At 52.3% G+C, this 6,571-nt stretch overlaps 1 long non-coding RNA gene across 1 annotated transcript; it reads right to left on the bottom strand.

The window, feature by feature from the left end:
* Window positions 1–955: 955 nt before the first annotated feature.
* Window positions 956–5,530, bottom strand: LOC134476850 (uncharacterized). Its single transcript, XR_010048628.1, has 2 exons — window positions 3,695–5,530; window positions 956–2,110 (listed from the first exon to the last, which is right to left on the bottom strand). It is a non-coding gene; the product is annotated as an uncharacterized LOC134476850 (long non-coding RNA).
* Between the last annotated feature and the right edge of the window lie 1,041 nt (window positions 5,531–6,571).

Genomic DNA, 6,571 nt, shown 5'->3' with positions numbered 1-6,571 from the left:
CCAGGCTGGTCTTAAACTTGCAACAATCCTCCTGCCTCAGCCTCCCCCAAGTGCTGCAATTATAGGCATTCGCCACTATGCCAGGCTAGTCTAGCTTGAGTTACTGCACTTTCCTGAGCTAGGTTTTCATCTCTGGGAACGGATGTGGCTGTCTGCCTGGAAGGGGCTGTTGCGCTCTCCTCACTCCATAGCTCATGAAGTCCTTCACGAGGGTGATTAGTATGCATAATTAATACACATTAATAAACAATAAAGTAAAAATATTTGCATTTAAAGAGACAGGTGCCCTGAGCCATTGCTCGCTTCCCTTTTCTTCCTGGTTCTCAGAACTGCGAAGCCTGGGGAGCCAAGCCTACATTTGGCTGCAAAGGGACAGCCAAGGTACCCTACTTGATCCCCTTTCTGTGACAGTGACAGCCCAGTGCCTCTCATGCCCCACCTTTCAGGGACATAGCTCTAAGTGAGAAGACTATAGCTAAGACTCACTGTGATGTGACCTGGGCAAGCGGAGAGTAATTTCCATCTTGAGGAAAACCCTCAAAGTATGGGTTTTTACATTGGAAATGCCCAGGCACATAGCAGTGAGAGCCCGGTGTGTGGGTTCACAGATGAGGCAGAAACCCTCCCTCCTGGGCTGCAGTGACCAAGTGCCAGGGTTGGACAGCACCGAGGACAGAGATGTCTTGTCACTCAGCTTTAGAGTGTGATACAATGGTGGCCAGGCCTGCACCTGCTGAGACTTCGGGGAGCGCTCTCTCACCAGCCTCTGGGCCATGGCTGGGATTCCCAGGCATCTGAAGTGTCCTTCAGCCTGCAGCTGCGTGGTGCCAGCCCCACATGTGTCTATGTGTCCTCTCCGTGTGTCTGTCTGTGTCCTCACGTGGCCCTCTTGGACGGACACCACCCCTACTGTCGATGTCACTCCCGGCCGGCAGGAAGGACACACAACAAAGTCTGGCAGTGGACAACCTTTTCTTTTATTTTCCTTCTCCGTACAGCCTGCCCCGGGAATCCTCCCGGCCGAAGCCTCTGTTGGTCCGCTCCCCGCGGCTCCTTGCGTGCTTCTCCCTACAGTCTGTCCCGAAGCCTCTACCGGTCCGCTCTCCGCGGCTCCTTGCATGCTTCTTCCTACAGTCTGTCCCGAAGCCTCTACCGGTCCGCTCTCCGCGGCTCCTTGCGTGCTTCTTCTGCTTCTTTTGCTTCTTCTTCTTTTTTTGGCAGGAGAGGCACTCACTTTTATAGGGTTACAGTGGCCAACCAGTTCAAAGCGCGCGATGCGGGCTGATTGGCTAACATCAGTTGTTGCTAGGCAGACTATCTTACAGGGCGGGTTGTGAAGCAGGAGATCTTACAGGGCGGGTTGTTTACCAAGCAGGAGATAAGCGCCATCTTAGCACACTCGATGGGAGGGGTAATCTAGCTCAGGCTTTGCTCTTTCCTACAGGCCTCACGTCCGCCAAGTAAGGCGACCGGGCTCGGGGCTGCGGCTCCCAACATCTCCCCCTTTTTTATTTTTTATGAATGTGCGCATCGTAGCCCTTCCTGGACTGGGTGCAGAGGCTTATGCCCTATGCGTAGGCCCACCGTAGGTCCTTGGCTTAGACCCTGGTCGGCCGTGCCATGGTCTGCCAAGGCCCTGAGGCCCTCGTCCTTTTTCTAGGGCCAGGCACAAACTGGACGGAACCTGGATGCACACAAGCTTGCACTCATTTCCTCTCCGTAAAGAAATCCCCTCGGAGAGAAATTTAGACCTGGGCAGCATCTAACAGTCCAGCGGCTTACGTGCAGGATGGGGTAGGGCCTGGCTTAGGTTGAGTCGCACCGGGGGAGTACGCTCTTACCCGTCATTGACTCTCCTACCCAGCTATGTCATAATTTTTTAGAGGAGGAGTGTGGGAAGCTCACCGCCCCTAGACTCGGTCGTAGGCTAGGCGAGCGAGCCATGCATATGCCTGAGGATCTTTTTGTCCATTTCGGGCTACCGCTATTTCTATTCATCTTGTTGGTTGGTCTGTGATGGATCTCCGGTAGGGCAGGTCTGATCTTTAGTCGAGGGCTTTGTTGCCCGTGTCAGTCTCTCCGGTACCCACAGTGGTTCTCGTCCCGGTTCCTGTGGGAAAACACAAACCGCGCCTCGGTTCCAGCTAACCACCGGATCCGGGCCCATCCATTGTCCTGTTAGGACATCTTTCCATTTAACCCACCCTTTATGGTTGGGGGAAGGGTTGCAGTGCTCCATAGCTGGGGAGCAATTATCATTATTTAAATTTAAAAAATTGTGTGTGAATAGTGCCATGGATAATCGTGCCTTTGGGGCCAGTCCTTGGCCTACTCCCCCTTTTTGTTTTTGTACTATAAATCAAGACAAATAAAATTTACATCCTCTTGAGCCTTCTACAACTTACAATCAACTGCCTAACCAGCGGTTGAGCCACTTCCCTATCGGAAAAGATCTTATCGGCGGCATCTTGCATCCGAGCCACAAAATCAACGAATGGCTCTGTTGTGCCCTGGACTATTTTAGAAAGGCACAAGGATGCCGTTCCGGCACCACTCACCTGCTTCCAGGCGCGAAGCCCAATGGTATTGATCTGCTCATAAACTGCACCAGGGAACTGAGTCTGATTATCAGCGTGTTGGCCTTCCCCCATAAGCATGTCTCTATTCCACCCCCGGTTCCCTCGGTTAACGTTTCTTTCCGCCTGTTCGGCAGCGAACTCGGCGTACCAGGCTCGCCAATCCAGGTAACTACCCGAGGGCAGACACGCCTTTGCCAGCTGAGTCCAGTCCGTGGGGGTGAGGGGCCCAGAAGACAGGTTTTTCAGCATGGCAATGGTGTAAGGCGCAGTCGGCCCAAAGGTTGTAACTGCATTTTTAAGTTCTCTAATCTGCTTTATTTCAAAGGGTTCCCACACATTACGTCCCTGACCCATGGCCATCTGTACAGGATATATCCCATAGGGGCCGCTATCTATCCCTGGGAACGGGTGGTCTTCATTAGACACACGACCCCCATGCCACAGCTGTCTGTGGAAATAACGTTCCGCCGGTGGCGGAGCATCGTAAGATGGCGGCCGTGGCTGAACAGAAAATGGCGGCCTGTGCGTTATTTCCTGTACTGACGGAAGAGGGGGGAGTTCCCATGCGGCGGCATCGCGGCGAGGGACCGCTTCCGGGAACGAGTTCCAGGGCGGAGCAGAAGGTTCTGTCTCCCTCCCCTGCCAGGGGGCGCTCAGAAGCTCTCTGCTTTTTCGTAAGCCTAGCTGAGCGGAGCGCAATTCGCGGCGCAACGCAGCGAAAGAGCCTTGCATCTCCCCATCAAGCGACTTAGGCTCCTGACAGCTGGTCTCTTTGGCCTCCTCACCATTCAACCTTCCCTCGTCCTCGGAGTCAGACGACTCCGAGGCTTGAGCCCCGTCCTCCTCCTTAGCATCCTTGTTCCCCTTGACGGACCCCTCTCGGGAGCTCCCTGACTGGGCCTGCTCAAATACCCTGCGTACTTTTGTGAGCTCTTGAGAGCTTTCCCCGCAACCACCCTCACTCTTAGTGCTGCTACCTAGCATGTTTCCCATTTTTTAATATGTTACTCACCGCGTGAGGCCCAAGGAATCCGCCACTTACGCGTGAGCCTGAGAGGAGTCTACAAACCCTGTAGGTGCGCGCCACCCAGGGCCCAGGTTTATCCTCTACTCACCTGTCTTGCAGCTCTGCGTTGGAGCGTTGTCCACTGCCACGTCTCGGGGGTGATCAGCTCCCCGTACGGGCCACCAGATGTCGGTGTCACTCCCGGCCGGCAGGAAGGACACACAACAAAGTCTGGCAGTGGACAACCTTTTCTTTTATTTTCCTTCTCCGTACAGCCTGCCCCGGGAATCCTCCCGGCCGAAGCCTCTGTTGGTCCGCTCCCCGCGGCTCCTTGCGTGCTTCTCCCTACAGTCTGTCCCGAAGCCTCTACCGGTCCGCTCTCCGCGGCTCCTTGCGTGCTTCTTCTGCTTCTTTTGCTTCTTCTTCTTTTTTTGGCAGGAGAGGCACTCACTTTTATAGGGTTACAGTGGCCAACCAGTTCAAAGCGCGCGATGCGGGCTGATTGGCTAACATCAGTTGTTGCTAGGCAGACTATCTTACAGGGCGGGTTGTGAAGCAGGAGATCTTACAGGGCGGGTTGTTTACCAAGCAGGAGATAAGCGCCATCTTAGCACACTCGATGGGAGGGGTAATCTAGCTCAGGCTTTGCTCTTTCCTACAGGCCTCACGTCCGCCAAGTAAGGCGACCGGGCTCGGGGCTGCGGCTCCCAACACCCTACCCCAGTGAAGAGTTACCAAATGTGAGCGAAGTCAGACTAGGTGGGAAGTTTGTCTTTGGCCTTGATGGGGAAAGACCAGGGTGACAGCCAAGAGGACTGAAGACACAGATTCAGGAGCCCTTGTCCTTCTGGTGGTCAACAGAGGCCCCGGGAGATGATGTGCCTGCTCAGTGAAGAATGAGAAAGAAAAAGGCTCACGGCAGAGCCCTCTGAGAAGCCCCTAAATTTCAAGCTGACTAGAAGGGGGAGCAGGCAGAGCGACTGGGATGCTCAGGAGAGCAAATCAGGGGGTCAGGACCAAAGTTCCCTTTGAGAAAGGGGCGAGCAGTTGTGAATGTTTTTGAGAAACAGTTGTCAGCCTTCCAGGGGAGGTGGGGCTAAGCCAAAGCCATTAAAACCGAAGCACAGAACCTGGGATTCCTGACTCTCCTGGCTCCGGTGTAGGGCAGACTGTCCGGGATCCTGTCTTCCTAACTGGTCTTTGATCCCCAGCTCCACCTCTGCTCCTGAAGAAGCTGTCAGGTAGACCCTGTGCCATGTCACAGTGAGAGTTTGCCTGTGGCAGTGAAGTGCTTCTCTGCTGCCATCTTCGCTTCTGATGTTGCTTCTGGGTGCTGACTGTGTCTTTGGCTTCTGCTTTGATATCCAGAAAAGCAAGTTGGGCCAGTGGGGTTGAGTTGCTGGGTTACTCTGTCACTGTTCCTGCTTTTTTTTCTCCCTGGATGGCTTTCTCTGTATCTCCCTTCTTAACAGATAATAGCCTTTCCTCCCAGATCATGCATGGCGGCGGTGGGCAATTTTGTCTCTGACCCAACAGCTAGATTGACCAGAAACCTCTTCAATTTCATTTCCAGTGCCAGGACAAAAACCACAGTCCACCCAAAGGCCCCTCAGTGGCATGCTAGGAAATGTTTACCATCCAGCTCACCAGGTGTCCTGAATTGCATTTGACAGTTTCTATAGTAAAAATATTCAGCCAGGTGTGCTAGTACATAGCTAGAATCCCAGTACTCAGGAGGCTGAGGCAGCAGGATCGATGTAAGTTTGAGGTCAGCCTGGGCAACAGAGCAAGACCCTGTCTTAAAACAAAATAAAACAACAGAACAAATAAAAGATAGACAGAGTCACTGTGCTTTACTTCATTTTTGGGGACCCTTTGCACTTCTGATTAATGATCAGTCTCCATGAGGGTTTTCAGTTCTGTTTAGTCTAGAAAAATAAAGTGTTTGATTGGCATGGTTTAGTCAGGTGGTGTGTGACTGTGGACACCCATGCACACCAGCACAGACATAAATTATGTGTGCGTGTGCCTGGACAAACATGTGCACGAGTGTGTTCTAGATTGCTGGGCTTGAGATACTCTTGCTTATGTATTCCTGATTTCACTGCTCATGCAGACTGTGAACAGAGATTTGGGCCCACAGGCTGATGGAGAAGGTCTATGGCCTTCTTCAAGGCCGCCTTTGCCCAGTCCTCAGAGACCTCATCCTCAGAAGATGAGCAAGATCACAAGTGGGCCTGGAGGAAGCCAATTTCAAAAGCTGTCCCCACACTGACTTGGGGGAAACCGCATCTGTGACACATGGGATGTCAGTGTCTCAGACCTGGGGAAACAGTAATGGTTAGTCTGGTATCTTAACCCAGCAAAATTAGCAGTCAGTGGTGATTAACATTATATTTGTAATTGGGTAGAGCAGAGTTCTTTCTTCTCTTTTTGCAATGCTGGGTATAGAATTCAGGGCTTCACACATGCTAGACAAGTCCTCCATCTCTGAGCTACGTCCCACCCCCAAAGTGTTTTTTTCTATTTAGTATAAATGTGTAGATAATTTTAGGACAGCTGTGTTTCATAATATTGATTTTTCCAACATACCCTAGTGGAGAAGAATTTAAATATAGTAAATTGATTTTAAAAGATAATTTTTTTTTTTTTTTGGTCTTTTTCCTTTTTATTGGTACCGGGGATCAAACTCACGACTGCCTTGGAATGCCGGTGAGCTAAATCCCCAGCCCCAAAAGATACTTTTCTTCAACCCAATTGGCAAGGTGGTCCAAGGATTGTTGGAAACCGTTTGGCCAGGAGGCACAGGGGCTCTCTGCCTCCCACCCTGTGGGACAGCTTGTGCGCCATGGTTGACGTCAGCCCTGCCTTGCCTGCTTGTAGGCGTCCACTAGGGAGGTCTGTCCTCGGGATCGGAGAGGGGCCCACAGGACTCAAAGCCTGACCGGCTCTTTCCACCCTGCCAGGAGTTTCAGGCACAGGAAAG

Source organism: Cavia porcellus, unplaced genomic scaffold (assembly GCF_034190915.1).
Source record: "Cavia porcellus strain 051 isolate PalLab524CR breed Dunkin Hartley unplaced genomic scaffold, mCavPor4.1 scaffold_7, whole genome shotgun sequence".
NCBI classification, from domain to species: Eukaryota; Metazoa; Chordata; class Mammalia; order Rodentia; family Caviidae; genus Cavia; species Cavia porcellus.
The sequence above is the reverse complement of the archived record's forward strand: the minus strand, read 5'-3'. Positions and strand labels throughout refer to the sequence as shown.